Source organism: Lissotriton helveticus, chromosome 3_1 (genome assembly GCF_964261635.1).
Source record: "Lissotriton helveticus chromosome 3_1, aLisHel1.1, whole genome shotgun sequence".
Taxonomy (NCBI): domain Eukaryota; kingdom Metazoa; phylum Chordata; class Amphibia; order Caudata; family Salamandridae; genus Lissotriton; species Lissotriton helveticus.
In genome coordinates, this window is record NC_136061.1 from 553,404,645 (window position 1) to 553,421,308 (window position 16,664).

General features: G+C 41.1%; 1 protein-coding gene across 1 annotated transcript in view; it reads right to left on the reverse strand.

Annotated features, from left to right (window-relative positions):
* The window catches only part of LOC144822681 (peroxisomal bifunctional enzyme-like), a 499,488-nt gene that overhangs the window by 328,456 nt on the left and 154,368 nt on the right, over positions 1-16,664 (reverse strand). The gene's annotated exons all lie outside the window — the stretch shown is intronic.

Consider the following 16,664-nt stretch of genomic DNA (forward strand, 5'->3'; position numbering starts at 1 on the left):
ACCCCATGCATGATCACCATAACGAATTCAGGATAATTGATAAAATAGCAAACCATCATCGCCCTGATTGGACAGTATCAATAGTTTCATTCATACGAGATTCTGCTGTTTTTTTGTCAGCCCAATAAACAAAAAATCTAACACACATTTAGGGATATAATAATAACGACCTGCAGAAACTTAACTCATGAAATGTGACTTTAGAGTAATTATGAATATTCTGGCCGACAGAGCTAACTCCTTTGTGCCACGCGGTGAAGGCAACCGGTGATCACGTCCTGTGGTTAAAATGAGCTCTCCCTACCGTCCATGGAATAAAATCACTGACTGGAGAATTCAGCACTTACGAAGATGATGGCAAACACGAAAGACTAGTTTGAAAATAAAATAATACATGTGTTTTGCTAAGTGTACCACTAAAAATAACAAAGTATCTTGTAACACATGGGATTAACAGACACTGGGAGCAAAAACCGAGAAGAAAGCCGCTTAATCTCACTTTCGTGTCTTTCATGACCCTGTCTCACTTTGAGCGAGGAAGGCTTTAGTTTCCGGCAATGTGCCAGTACGACACGCATGAATGTTTCTTTGCCTCGGGGACGACTTTACCCTAAGATTTTATTATGTGGTTAACAGAAGCTCTCATGAATGTTGCTGTAGTGCGAGATACAGATGTAAGCCTCTTGTCTCTCATAGTCATCAAGGCAGTGACGAAGAGTAAACAAGTAGCTGCCCTCAGGGTGATAACCATCTCCCATAAAAACACGGTGGTCCTGGCTTTTTTATGTTTACCTGACACCTGTGGTATATATGTATTGTGGGTTAATTACTTAAATGAAAGTAATGACAGTCCTCCCAGGATGGACTATGGAACTCCCTTACAGAACTCTCAGGCTGCTCTGACAAAGGCACTGCCAATACTTACATCAGGAAAGAGAACACAATCACAAATGTAACAGAGGGACCTGCTACTAACAAGCGATCTATGAGCTGCCAGTGGTAAGGAACGGTTTGTCCAAGCGGAACATCACACATGTTAAATCAATTGTTGCTATAACTGTACCCGATATCTTTCTGGCAAGGGAGTTCTGGGTGGTATTACTTTAGTATTAATTTAGGCAACAGAAGGAGGTGATCATGGCCCACTTAGTCAATGTTTAAATACACCATGACATTCGAAGAATGACTCTGAACTTAAAATGATTGAAGGTACAGTATAGCAGCGCTTTAATCAGCAGTTAGTGATAGACCCGCTAGCAACCGAAAGGCTGCCAACAGGAACCGTCTGAACCGGATGGAGATTATTCGGGTTTTATCAGTTATATCCTCCTCCATTAAGAGCCGGGTCTAGTGTCGGATTACAGTGCTATTCTGGGGACTGTATTACACTACCAGGAGGCGCAGATCTGCTTTTACTGAAAACACGCCACTTCATAAAGGTCAACCAAGAAAACAACTGCCGTGCCACTGTTTGCTTCAGAATGTAGGCAAGCAAAAGAAAATCTATTATGCCAAACTAAAATTGCTTCTGGAGTGGCCATGGGCATACAGTTGATGCATCGTACTGGGCCTACTCTCTTATCATTTATCTCCCTCTGATGGACCTTTCTTATCGACACTGAGGGGTGAGAAGAGTTAGCATTTAATTACCATAATTTAATAGTGAAACCCATTTAGCTACCCAATAAGGACAAGCAATCCGCAATAGTTAAGAAGCTTTATAGCAAGTTAACAATCAAGTTCAAGTACCCAACTCTTACCACCAAACTATAAAGATACAGAATAACAGGAAAGCTCAACCTCCAGAAGAAATTGAGGCGGACCAATATCAGGCAAACAAAAAGTTTAGTAACAGCATTACAAAAGAGTAATACAAGAATTTGATGTTCAGAGAAGAATCTTAGGTTTTCTCATCTACGCATTAGTAAATCTAAATCTCCCAAATCACAGTATAAGCTAAGAGTATGTTTTTAGAATCCTAAATAATCTCAATAATCAGAGAATTTCCGTAAAGGCAATTAGAACAAAGCAAGGAACAACTAAGTATTAAGGTGTCAGCATTTCGAAAGCTCACTCAATAGTCTTCTATGGTCACGGATAAGTGTTAGCCTAAGCTACACTCATCAAATAATCAAAAGGAAGCATTGAGGTCTAAACCTCTCAGAGTCAAAAGGAAAATGTGCCAAAGGGTCAGGAGAAGTTCTGAAAGTGTTTTGAACAGATGGTGTCAACACTAAGTTATAAACACACAGGAGTCTCCTGGGCAACACCTTCTATTCTCACGTTGCAGATTGACACATTGCAGAGAATCCCACACTGGAAATGAAAACATCATCTTTTCACCCACAGGCCAGGGTGCAACATTGCTGAATAGACCTCTCAGTTAACGCTATGGTTCTCCATGTTCTTTCGTCAAGGTCTTATCAGGCTCTCTTCTTCTAATACTAGTAAAATAATGTATCTATTATTAAGCTAACAATGCCTTTGAATGTTTGAAAGAAATGTAGTGTAAGCAGACAAAGGTAAAAAAAATAGGTTATGTAGCAAGCCGGCATACTGAAGACAACTTAAAAAGATTAGCCCAATGGTTCACATTTAATATGCGGTTGCACATTTAAACACCAACTAATATAAGTTTCTAGTACATTCGATTCTTATTACATGAGGCATATAGTATAATATAAAATACATACGTATAGAAGTATGTCTAGGGACTACACTTTTAAGAAAATGCATGAAACATAAGTTCAAACTTTACCTAAGCAAATTTGCTTTAATATATATTATAGTTCATAACGCGAGTATGTTTTTCGTTTCTTCTCAAACATCTAAGTAGTGAATGTCATTCAATGTATTAAGGCACACATGAGGCAAGTTGAATTCATTTTACAGTGAGTACATGTCTACAGAGCGAGGATGGTCAAGTATGGTTAATAAATAATTCATTCAGTACTGTTAAGGCATGCTGTTATGTTCTTCTCAAGGCAGAAAGCAGTAGAGACTAGGTTTGAGGAAATACGTCCTTTAATAGGTAGCAGGTAATCAAGACCCCAGCAACTTCCAACAGGGCTAGAATACCTACATACCAGTATCGTCAGCTGGATGCAGACAAGCCGCCAGAAAATTAACTCTGACAAGATAGAGGTCCTCATCCTCGGATCCACTCCCTCCGCCTAGGACGACTCTTGGTGGCCAGCCGCCCTGTGAGCCACACCCACACCCACCGACCACGCACGCAACCTGGGGTTCATCCTAGACTCATCGCTCTCAATGACCCAGCAAGTCAACGCCGTCTCCTCCTCCTGCTTCAACACCCACCGCATGCTCCGCAAGATCTACAGATGGATCCCCACCAGATCCAGAAGGACGGACAAACAGGACCTCGTCAGCAGAAGACTGGACTACGGCAACGGCCTCTATGCAGGGACCACAATCAAACTCCAGAAGAGGCTCCAACACATACAAAACGCCTCTACACGCCTCGTCCTCCACATACCCTGCCACACTCACATCACTGCCCACCTAAAAGACCTGAACTGGCTCCCAGTCAAGAAGAGGATCACCTTCAAGCTCCTCACCCATGCCCACAAAGCACTACACAACGCTCCACCAGCATACCTCAACAAGCATCTCACCTTCTACACCCGAACTGCCAGCTTCGCTCCGCTGACCTCACCCTCGTCTCATGCATCCACAAGACATCCACCGGCGGTAGATCCTTCTCCTACCTCGCGGGCAAGACATGGAGCACCCTTCCCTCACAGCTGCGACAGACCCAGACCTGCTGACCTTTAGAAGACTTCTCAAGACCTGGCTGTTCGAGCGGTAGCTGCACCCCCACCCTTGCTCAGCATCTTGTGACCCTCACTGGTGATTAGTGCGCTCTACAAATGATTGATTGATTGATATCTTAGCAACCAATGGAAATTCTACTACTGAAGTATCAGCCATGAAAAGAAGAGAATTATAATGCAATACATCCCACAACATATATACAAAAGGCAATACACAATGTCCCCCTCTAAACTCCCCAAGAAAACATACTTAGGCTATAAACATATTACAAGGGACAACGGGTCCTGTGGACTATGTGTTTGATGCTTAATAAAAAAGAATGCCCACTGGGAGTCCACTGGCCTTATCCAGGTGTTCCATATCATAAGGTTATGATTTATTTATTATTATACAAATTGATATTGATGTTTTATGGACATATGATCACAGGTTACATGATTTCTCATGTTTTATGTACTTGAAACAATAATTAGCATACATTTGTGTTTTTAAATGTGGTTCATGCTTATGTGTACTGTATGATAGTAAACATAATGTTATATCATTTGAGGAGTTATATCCCTATACATTCAATTGTTGTTTCTCTTGATGAAGCATGACTATATTCCAAATCATATAATATTACTGTTTTTGTGAATCTGTTCAGTTCCTTAATTCAGTAACCGTGCCTCGTAAATAAACTGTATACCACAACCTAAACTGGTATTTTATTAGCATGGCATTTTCTTTGAAAACCAAATCCCCCCTGACCCTGCCACCCATCATAAGGTCCTGATGAGACCCCCAATTGCCCTTAGGGTCGAAACGTCGCTGACACATACTACAAATTAACCACCTTTTTAGCCTTTTAGCATTGTCTAGAGGACTGATTCCCTATCTAACATATTGAATTGTGGTCGTTTGAAATATATAGAAATCTTTTGTACCACTCACTAGCACTCCCCCTCTTTTATAAGGTTCTATTTCACTTGGGACACTAAGAACTTTTTTGTTTGACTTTTCTGTTAAAGGAATCAATTCAGTAAAAGTGTTTTTTGACAATTCTACTAAGTGTATAGTTCTGATTCCTTTCCGACATTCACCTCCCACACAAGTGTATGCCATTGGGCGTTCTATTTATCAAGGATCAAACACATAGTCCACAGGAACCGTTGTCCCTTGGTATATGAAAGATACCCTGGTTCCATGTGAGGGAAGGGTAACACTTGTTTAGGACACATATAGTCAATAAACAGTCATTAAGAAGCAGAATATCCTTCTGGATCTGTTGTGGTCTCAACGCAGTACAGCCCTATAATGCATCATTATCTACAGCAGTACCAATATCTCCTGAATTTCGGACCCTGCGGCCACTGACCCAGATTCACCCTCTGCTGGGTGAAATCAGGCTACTCTGTTCAGATTCCAAATTTTGTAATCGCTTGTCTTACAGCATTTTTAAACTGCTTGATCACTTTTACAGGATGACTGAACTTGGAAAATGTATTCCTCTTTCTATGAGATTTGATGTTAAGCCAGTTTCCAACCAGCATAATAATTATTTTTATCGCTTTCCGTACATCATACAAACTCTTCCTTTTTACTCATCTTCTCTTTCTCCCTCTCTCTCCAGCCTTCTGTATTACCAACTTGACCATCCACCACCATATGTTTCTTATTCGCCCACAACGGAACCACTCCACTATTATGAAGCCTATCCCTGAACAGTTTAAATGGAGTAATAGCTGTTGACGAGTGTGGAGTTAGCCGATATTCACCCACTTTCCTCCCAAGTTCATACTCCCAATTGCCTTCACCCACAACTGCTTGTTGCAAACTTTCCTTTAGCAATTTTATACATCTTTCAACCACTTCATTACTCTTGGGATGATAAAATTATCCTTTTAATGCTCTATACTTCTTATCCTTAGGAACTCCTCCACACCCCCAAGCGTGAACTACACACCATTGTCCTTGAGAAGGGTTGAAGGAAAACATTCCCTCTCAAATATTCCCATCCTTGTCACCAAATGTTAAGTTCTCCTCAAGGCCAAAAGAAATAGAGACTAGGCATGAGGAAATCATTCCTTTAATAGGTAGCAGGTAATTGAGATCCCAGCCAGCCACAGCAACCTCCAACAGTCAACAAGGTTAAGAACACATATATACACAAGTACATCCCACCAACCACTGGGCATTCTACTACTGAAGTCATTGCCAGTGCACAGGATACCCTACACACCTCAAGAAGAAGTTTACTAATTCTACAGTAAATCCACTTTTAGAAAAAATGTCAAGTGCAACACTTAATATCCCGTACGGCATCTCTCACTCAATCTCTATTTTTCTTCTACCACAGACTCTACCTTTCTCCCCTTTCTCTTTCTCGTTTTCTTTCTTCTTCTACCTCTAATTGCTGGACCTGTACTGCGCCCACTGCTGACCTCTTCCATCTTTTTTTTCTCTGTCCTCCAGTCCGACTTTTCTGGACCAATGTATGGTCTCGCATTTCCAGTATTTTCAATTTTTCTTTTTCTACTTCTTTGGTGTTTTTGGGTAGCCTATCCGAATCTTTGGACCTCCCTCCACATTCACATGGTCTGCTGGACCTTATGCTAGCCCTTGCGCTCCAGCACATCGCCTCCAATTGGAAGTCTTTATCCAAGATCTCCATAAATTGCTGGTGGAACCTATTATGTCATTCTCACTGCTTGGATGTTGCCTTTGCCTCCACCTGCCAACCTTTTCGCAATGTTGAACTCTATTGGTTGCCTCTTACCCTATATTTAGATCAATCCGCCAAAACGACATACACTCCGCTCTCCTCTGACAATTTTAAGCCTCCTTGAGCAGTTGTATTCCTGCTTGTAGTTTCAGATCTTAGATTTCACTACTGTAGTTTCTTTTCTTTGCTCATGTTTTTGATAATGTTCTTATTCCACGTGTTTTCTAGTTATCTGTGCATTTACTGTACTTTATTGCCGACAGTTAGCATGCTATGTATGTTTTATACTTTATTCTTCAATATATTAGCATTGTTTCTACCCACTCCCTCCCCTTCTCCTCCCCCCCCCCCCAAACAAACTTTTTTAAAAATGCTTTGGTTTTTTCATTGTGACACCAGCTGATTATGTTTCTATTTCTCCCATGCCTGTACCCTTCTCATTTTGCTCTGCTGTTGTCAACTTCTTGTATTAATTATTTTCCTTCAATAAAGCTTTCAAACTTAAACAAAAGTGCACGTTCATATCATGTATCTGTTATGAAATGTTGGCGTATCTGTGAAGGATGGGCAAATTTGCGCTGCACCACTGACGTGGCTAGAGCCATCTAGAGATTCATGATGAGAGATAGAAGGGACACAGTTTGATAATCCCTTATGTAGTCACCAAGTGCAATCTAGCTCAGTTGTTCAGAAATTTTGATGATCACTGTCATGAGGAATTGACGCTGTTATTGACTTCTCAAAATCCCATAACAATGCAGTAATCTGTCGTGCATATTGTGCACACCTAACCAATGTTAAAGACCCATGGTCAGGGTTTACCCTGTAAAATACATACTGACAAAAAACGATGTGAGATGCCAATTAGTCCTTTTATGCTGCTATCACACACAAATAAAAGTAGACTAGTCCAGAAAAGAGTACATATATTTTCTCTTAAAGGTACCTGTTCTATCCTGAGTGGCAAATGCAACTTATGCAATGCAACGCGCCCTGATAATGTTCTTTTTTTAAATTTCGTAATAACATACCAGGCACAAATCAACAGTGATTTAACAATCCTTAAGATATAGCATTCAGCATCAATTTCGGAACACATTCCATGGAAGAGCCACTACTAAACCAGCAAATCATAACATTATTACAGGGTGTACCACTAAGGCCCAATCAATCCATAAGCAACATCAACCCCACCCACAAACAGCTCCAATCTATATCTAATAGTCAAGGCTTATAGCCCAAATAATTTTTTAGCTACCCACAACTCTCATATACTGTCCTCTGTGCCAGCATACACCACTCCACTAAGGCACCCAGCCATGGGGCTGTGGACCTTACCCATTGAGGTGCCCTGTCTCTGCATGCCAGCATCAAACCCATCACTAACACAGTCAATTCCAGTTCTACCTACAGAGCTGAAGTTAGTTAGTTCGGAGTGTACCCTGTCCCAGAATGGACAGACCACAACACCCACCCCACACTGTGTCAGCAAAGGCTCCTTCTAAGTTACATATCCATAGGTAGGTTCCTTGACCAAACCCATATAAAAAGCTTGTGTACCTATTATAATGAAATGTTAGTGCCTGCTTTGTATTAAACATTCATAGCAGGAGTAATACTGGTACACGAGTTGGTGTTTTAGTGTTTAGCTTCGGAATCCTTTATTCCAGCATTTGTCTGTTTCCTAATTTGGAGCTGCACTTCTCTTGGCCTTTTCCTGTATATCAGACTGTATGACACATGACATAGTGAGTATACTGTTATGCAGAAAACTCAGCACAGAGCTAAAACTCCCGTTAGTTCAGCAACAGAATTTTGATTCCATAGATGATCCGTATTTGTTTCGAGAATCCAATTCTGGTCTTGCACTTGGCACTCAGAACTTCCGTCATCCTATCAGTAGTTTCCCTGTAGATTTGACTACTGTCAATCATGAATGTCTAAGTCAGAGATTCTTGAAGTGCCTCGTGAACAGACGATTTAGCAGTCCCTGCTGCTGTTTCCATAACAAATACTGTTTATGGGATAAGGTGTTTAGCCTTGTGACCAGTGGATATAGCTTACAAAGATCTCCACCTGTTCAGCTACATAACATGGGTGATTCAGGAAAGAAGATGTGTGCTAAAAATCGGAGCACTCACCAAAAATTCGTCAGATGTGAATAGGTTTTGCTTTCCCTGTATTCGATTATATTTTTGTTAAGTAAATCTCAGTAAATTAGTGATGTCAGAACACCAGTTAGAAAAAAAAATTGTTTAGGAACGGAGTTTACACCCGTTTAAGGATTACACAGGACTTCCTGTTCTTCATGGTGTTTAAGTAGGTTAAAAAGCAAATTAGGCTAGGAGGAGGGAGGAGAATGTTGAGAATCTAGATTATCTGGGTGGTGACCATACTTGTACCACGCATTGTTTTACCATGCACGTCTTTACCATTCATGCCTATCCCACAAAATTTCATGGGAAAAGAGTATGTGTGGCTTAAGTTGAAACTATCCCCTCCACACGACAAACGGCCCCCACCCATGCCCCCGCGCTGTGCCTTTAACTACAGCAACCCCTTCCACTGCCCTAAAACCTACCCCAACCCCAACACTAAACACTACCCCAACTACCCATTCCCCTTCCACTGCCCTAAGGCCTACAACCCTACACCCTAACTTACGATACCTGCCCCCCCCCCGCGCTGTCCCTTAAACGACCCCAGGTTCTTCCACTGCCCTAACACCTGGACTGACCCTTCCCAGCCCTTAAAAAAACAGCCCCACTTACCTCACCACAGCATCTTCCTGCTAGGGTCTTTCTACAGCTAGACTGCGCACTGCCTTAACCACGTATATGCATAGTTAAGGCAAAGACATGGTTAAGGCATGTATGGTATAGCTTGCGTACTCGGAACACTAATGGTTCAGACCGAGGTGTTCTGACTGTTTCCCACTTAGAAGGCATTGTTAGGCCAATGGTGTTCTGTTTGTAAGGTTTGTGCTAAATTAGGGCCCTTATGTAGCATGCCTCTCAGTGTCATTTTTAATATTTTGGGGGCCCCAGTCAGGACATTTTTGGGTACCTCTGGACGAAATACATTTGAAGTTTATTACCCATTTTCTGCTAATTAAAACTTGCATGGTGCCAAACAATACTAAATTATATGTTAAACTTGAACAGGGCCGCAAAAACCTTTGAATAGGTCTTGCTCTAGACCCCAAATATCCTTAAAATAACACAGCAAAAAAAAACAATTTCCCAGGGGGCCCTTTGGAAGGTCGGGGCCCACTTTGCCCATGCCTTAAAACACCACTGCTTCTTAAGAGATGCAAAGATTGTGCGGTAGAATTAAAAATCTATGCCAATCCAAAAGCGTTAAAATATTTCCAGAGACAATTGAACATCCCAGAAACAATTCCATCTGATTGTGAGACTTACAGTCTAATTTCATTATAAAACAGTTATTATACAATCTTTGCTGGTCGGTCTGAGAGGATCAGAAAGGCTTCATTCCTGGTGGGCAATTAAGCAGTCTAGTACACAAGGACATTAGAGCATATACCTTGCTATAGCTTATTGTTCACTCATAGCTTTAATTACAATGTAGCTTTAGACCAGGTGAACTGGGCCTACCTAGAGGCATATTAAAATAGCTTTGTATCCCTTTTAACTTTGAGACAATTAAAGCCTTTTTCGGTAAAGTCGTTCCCAGTATCGTGATAAGCAAGTTTGTGGCCTATAAAGTTCTGATAAAAAGAGGCAAGTGGCATGGATTTCCTCTCTCGGCTATTCTTTTCGACTTATTCATTGAACCATTAGCCAAGCAAATAAGGGCAGAGGAAGAAAGAGTCCCTTTTAAGTCTTAGGGGTTTAAGAAAAAGTTACACTTTATGCAGATGACTTAATAATTTACACAAGCCATCCTGAGACAGTCATTCAGAGATTTGAACAACTGTTTGGTGCCTTTTCAGGGTATTCCATTAACCAAAACAATACCGAGCGTATGACCTGGAACACGGAGAACACTACCAGACTTGACAATAACTAGATGAGATACTTGGGTATTCACATTATTCACTGTAGTGACTGAATCACAAAAGGAAACTTAAAAAGGGTAGCATCCGTTATAAAGGGATGTCTTTAAATTGTCTGAAAACGTTTTGCACCCCACTATTAGAGAAGCCACGATCAGGTCACTAGCAGCGTTTGAAACACATCTGTGTACTTATGAGAGGACTGAGGGTCTGCTGGCGAAAGTCTACCAGTTCTTGCTGGAAGGTCAGTACAAACACAGATGGCCTTTAAAGAAGCAGTGGGAGAAAGAACTGGATAAATCCTTTAGTGATAAAGAATCGAGCTGCAACTGGAGTAATATGCTTTGAAGCTTTAGAAGTGTTCAATGCAGGGAAATGGAATATAGATTCTTGTTGAGATGGTATTGATCATCCTACTGGCTGAAGCTGATGTATCCAAATACGACAGACTTATGCTGGTGCTGCGAAGCTCAACGAGGTACGATCATGCACATATGGTGGGAGTGAGGGCAAATCCAGCCATACTGGAAAAGAATATTAAATCACATAGACACTGTAATTGGCAAAATCAGTTGAAAATCTTCAGGATGTTCCTGGGTATGTATGCATGTATAACAAATGTATAAAGCGCTTTATCGATCCAAAGGAGCATCTTGGCGCTGTACGAAAAGGAGAACAGGGAGGGCTCAAGGCTGCTATGGAACTATACGGGGATCAGATTAGAGAGAGACACAAAGAGTCAGGGGCTGCAAAGATCCACGTTTTCAGCAGTTTTCTAAAGGCAGGTTCTGAGTAAGAATGTCAAGATGGCCAGGAAGCACGTTCCAGGCTTTAGCTCAGAGGACAGCTACTGATTTTCCACATTTGGTTTTGCACCTGAAAGGGGGTGAAGTGAGAAGATTTGCAGAAGAAGATCTGAGCAGTCGAGACGTAGCATATGGAGTAAACCTGACTGCTAGATATTTAGGGCCAGATGCTATATTCGTTCTGGAAGTGATGAGCAAGATCTTAAATAGCACTCTCTTATGAATTGGGAGCCAGTTTAGTGATTTGAGGGCTGCCAATGCCAAAGACATTTAGGCACCAGACGAGTTGCAGCATGTTGTACCATCTGTAGTTTTACAGAATTGTACTATTGGTCCCTCCATACAGGCTACTACAGTAGTCCAATCATGAGGTAAATAGGGCAATGGCTACTGTTTTTCTCACCATTAGAGGTAATAGGTTAAAAAAAAAGAATTACGTTTTATTCAACTGGAAACACTTCCCAGCTACTGCTAGTACTTGTGGATGAAAAGAAAGCAGGGTGTCAAATGTTACTCCTAAATTCTTTACCAAGTCCACTGTATCCAGTGGCTGGAGAGGGGGTGTATCTTTTGGCCACCATAAACTGGGGGTAAAAAGGTTGGCCTTGCTCAATAATATGATCTCAGTTTTCTCAGTGTTACATTTAAGATGGTTAAATTGCAGCAAACAAATTACTTCTGTAAGACATAATTGAAATAGCTGTTCTACAGTGGTAGAATTTTTCTCCAGCCCTAAAACCATATGAGTATCATCAGCATATTAGGTGGTTTCAATTTTGAAGGAGGATATTAATTCAGTAAGGAGGGACATATATAAATTGAATAGGACCGGGCTGAGGGCGGATCACGCGGAAGGCCAGACTTCAGTGGCTGTTCAGTTGACTGGTAATGACCACGCGTAACCACTTGCCTACGGTCGGTAATGAAGGACTTTAGCTAGACCAAGGCTAGATGGAAGATGACAAGTCTTCAGACGATTCACTAGAATATCATGGGAGATGGTATCAAATGTAGCTGATAGATCTAATAGGATCAGTACTGCATATTTCCAAATGTCTAAAGCAAATTTGAGGGTCTCTGTAATTTCTCATAGGGTGTTTTCAGTACAATGGTTAGGTTGAAAGCCAGACTGGCAAGGATGCAGGATGTTAGTCTTTTCTAAGAAGGTGGTCAATTGACTATTGACCAATTTCTCTGTGATATTACCGACGCAAGGTAAAAGAGAGATGGCCGTAGATTGGAAAGAGTGGTAGGATCTGTTAGTTGCTGTTTTTTGAAGGGGCTTTACCGCAGAAACTTTCCAATCAGTGGGAACATCTGCAGTTAGCAGTGAAGAATTGATGACATCATTGATAACCGGATTGACAACATCAATGAGTGTGTAGCGCTTCCAGCCAGCAAGCGCCAAAGGGCGAGCCGGACTCGCAGGAAAGGATGGCTTGGCGTGACTATTCTAAACTCATGGTATGGAAGGTTTGAAAATTGGGAATGGCCTTCTGGGATACTGTAGGTATATCTATGGGAGGAACATATCCCATGTTAAAATCGATTTGTAGCTTTTGAATTTTTTGTTAAAACAATTGGCACTATTGTACATAACATTTGTGAAAGGGAGGTATCTTGATTCAATATTTTAGGATGAGTGAATGATTTCATGATTTTAAACATCATGCTTTTTTCGACCCTAATTTGTTTAGGATATGTTTTCAGAGCAGTTTTGAACTGAATTAAGTCTTCTGAGTTGTAACCTTTCCACCATCTACGCTCAAGTTGTCTACATTAAAGATGCAATTCAGTTAATTTGTTAGTATACCAGGGTGCTGATACTTTAGTAGTCTATTTAATTTTCAAAGGAATGGGGAGGGGCAAATATATTGCTAGGAGTGGTCATCCAATGGGTAAAGCTCTAGTTATCTTGGGAGGTGTTACCTGATAAGGAGGGTCTAAGTCCTAGTGCATGATTATCTAGATCCGGGGGCTTGAACATGTTGCCCCATTTGCGCACTTTCTTGTGGGTACTTGTGGTAGGTGGCAGTGGGGGATCAACATGAGGCCATGTGATTCCAAACCGAATAAATTCATGGTCTGACCAAGGTAACAGGATCAAGGAGTTAACAGTTAACAGTTAATGAACATATATTCCATCAAGGATGTGTGGGAGGTGCACACTATCTGTTCAAGGCTCAGAGTCTCAATGGAGTCCAAGAAGCTTCCAACTCCAGGTTTCTTTTTAAACTCTAAGTGGAGGTTAAAATCCCCCAGTAATGTAAAGTTTGAATATCTTAAAATTAGGGGCCCAAAGATTCTAGAAACGCAGAGTTCGGGCCAGGTGACGATAAATCAATTCTCCAGAATATGAAAGTGAGCCTTCAATTTGGAAGCAAAAACCCAAGCTTACTGCTCCTTTAAGGTCAGGGAGCTCAAACAGGGAGCATTTAAGTACATTTCGATAAATTACGGCCAAACCTCCTTCCTGGGATTCAACCCAATCCTGGCTGTGTGATGACCCGGAGGGAGAGCCTGTACAATTTAGGGATTCCACCCATCTTTAAACCAGGTTTCCGTAATAAAAATTACATCTAAATGTAATTCCAGGATCAGATCAAAGACGAGCACACGTTAATCAGCCCACCAAACATTGCATTTGATGGGACCATATTGGTATCAAAATCTTTAGTGAACTGGCTCAATCATAGTCTACATTTATTGCACGAGATGGGACCTGCCCATTGGTCAACATTCAAATAGAAACCACAATTATGGTGACTGATTATAAGAGCGTAAATACTCTTTTGTCAAATGCATACCTGGTTCAAGTTGGGCAACATTCCTGGCGCTGCCACGTTCCGGATGTGCGCAGACGGGCTTGCCTTTGGCACGGCTGCTGCGCATGGCCGCAGTGGCAGGCACATTAAATAGCTTGTGCCCGTCAACCGCTAGAGCGCTAACCTAAAAAATGGCCGCTCTTTCAGTCGGCGTGTCCAACAGAGAGAAGGGATCAAATGCACGATATCTTGAGTACCCATAAAGATGGTGAAATGGCGTAGCCTCATTAAGTTTCATGTAAGAAGCGTGGAATCAGCTAATGTATCGTATCATACCAAACCTACTATACAATGCCAGGTCATAACATAGCAACCATAAAATAGGGCAGGTCTTACCATACCATACAATACATAACATAACTGAAAAATGTTGACAAAGCCAATAGCTTTGCCAATCTTTATGTTGCCCTACACTCTAAATATTAATGCATAGTCATCTTTATGCACAGCCTTGAGGAAGCCCTAGGCCCCTGCGACGCTCAAGGGAGCGAAACATGCCCAGGTTGGTCTTTTTGGTGTATATAGCATACGTATGAAACTCAAACACCTCCAAAATAAATTACCCTTAACGAAATGTAAAAACGAACCATACCCGATCAATTGATTTTTTTTTTTTATTGATGTTTGAAACATAGTCAAGTCTTCCGCTGACTAAGCAATAACTCTTTCAAAATAAATAAAGCCAAAGAGCAACTGACAGAAAACATTTTTATATTTTGAGATTCTTCAGAAAACATAACCTCCAATGAGATATAATTGACTATTTTATTAGCAGCTCAATCAAGGACATAGTGACCTTCAATATGCGGAAAGATTAGAATTTTAAAACTGCGAAAGTAATGAGAAGAGAAGATAAATGCACTGAAAAAGAAAGAAAGAAAGAAAGCAAAAGTGCATGTTTAAGTATGGGAAACAGAGAGATGCTGAGTAAAATAAGACATCCCAACGCACCAAGAATAACAACGCATGAATAAACGTGTGCATATAAATATCTGTCTTTAAAGAAAAATAAGTATTTGCCTTGTAGACTCAGAAGGAATGCCATTTCAAAGCTTGTTGGATAACATTAATGAAGCTTGGCATTAAAAAGCACTGATTCAGTCTTAGCATATTGTTAAAGCTTTAAAATAAACATAAAACATTACTTTATATACACTAGAATACATTATTAAGCTGTATAGACCTAGTATCGTCCATACTATTTTATTCATATTGAATGAATTAATACGTTTGAGGGTAGTAAAAAGCCTCAGGGACATATCACAAAGCGTGATATGATCTCTACCACAATTGTGGGCTGGATGGAATATTAAACAGCTGCAAATCTGAAACAGCACTGTTTTACCACCTTAGATGGTGGTAAATAGTTGCTTACTTGTCACAGGAACGTTATAGGTGTGTGCTGCTTTGGGCTGCAAATGAAGGAGCATGTGTTGACATAGCCGATGAAAATACAGAATAGCACAAACAAAACAGCATTACACAATTAAAACATGGCAAAAGGCAACATGCAATCAAAGCACGATGCAACGCAACACCCTTGGTAACACTCATCACACTTGCAGTTCTAAAACACAGCAACACAAAATAAAACATAACTCCTCTCCACCGTTACCCATGGACGTCATTTAAGGGGGTCACAGCTGCACCCCCTGACTTGTCCCTTGCCACACCTGGCACTGCCTTTGTGATCCCTTGCATCAGAGGTGGCAAAATCAGTGCTATGGGCACAGTGGCAGCTCGTCCTTATGGACGTTGGTTGGGGATCCACGTTCTTTCTAAATTTGTTTTACTACACAAATAGTGAATGTTTCATTATTCACTATTTGTATAATAAAAAAATGAAGTACAATTAGCTGGAATATGACTTTCCCTGGCAGCGGAGGTACATAAAGCAAATGCTTTCAAATGTATGTTGTGTGCGTACTTGCGGGTGAGTGTATGTTTACACGAGAAAGTGTGAATGTATGTGTAAGCATGTGTGTGTGAGTGAAACTGAAGGTAAATGGGAGTGTGATGTCGCTTCCCCTACCCCTGTCATTTTGGTAAATGGAGGTTTATGCCATTACCAATGGGTGAAGTGGGTGGGATTTTGGGGGTATAACGTGCCCATACTTTTCACATTTAATAACAATAGTTCCCCTACTTTTTATGAAAAGGCAACCGTCCCAAGAAAATTAATTCTGACGGTAGAAATGCTAAAGCATAAAGCAGGGAGTCTGGATGGGAAACTGCCTTAACAACGCAGGCTGAGTCATGCGTTCCGCTTCCCTGCAAGCCGAACCATGCTTGCCTTAACCACGCATATGCCCAAACCACGCATACGCATGGTTAAGGCAGTGCGCTGTGTTTTTTTTTTTTTTTTAGGGTTTTATTATTATTATTATTTATCGATTTATTAAGCGCAGTTGCTGCCCAGGGGCGTCCAAGCGCTGAGTTTAGACAGAGACGAGACGGAACACAGGGAGAACTAAAAGGGCTTCCTAAATAGTATGGTTTTCAGTTTCCTGCGAAAA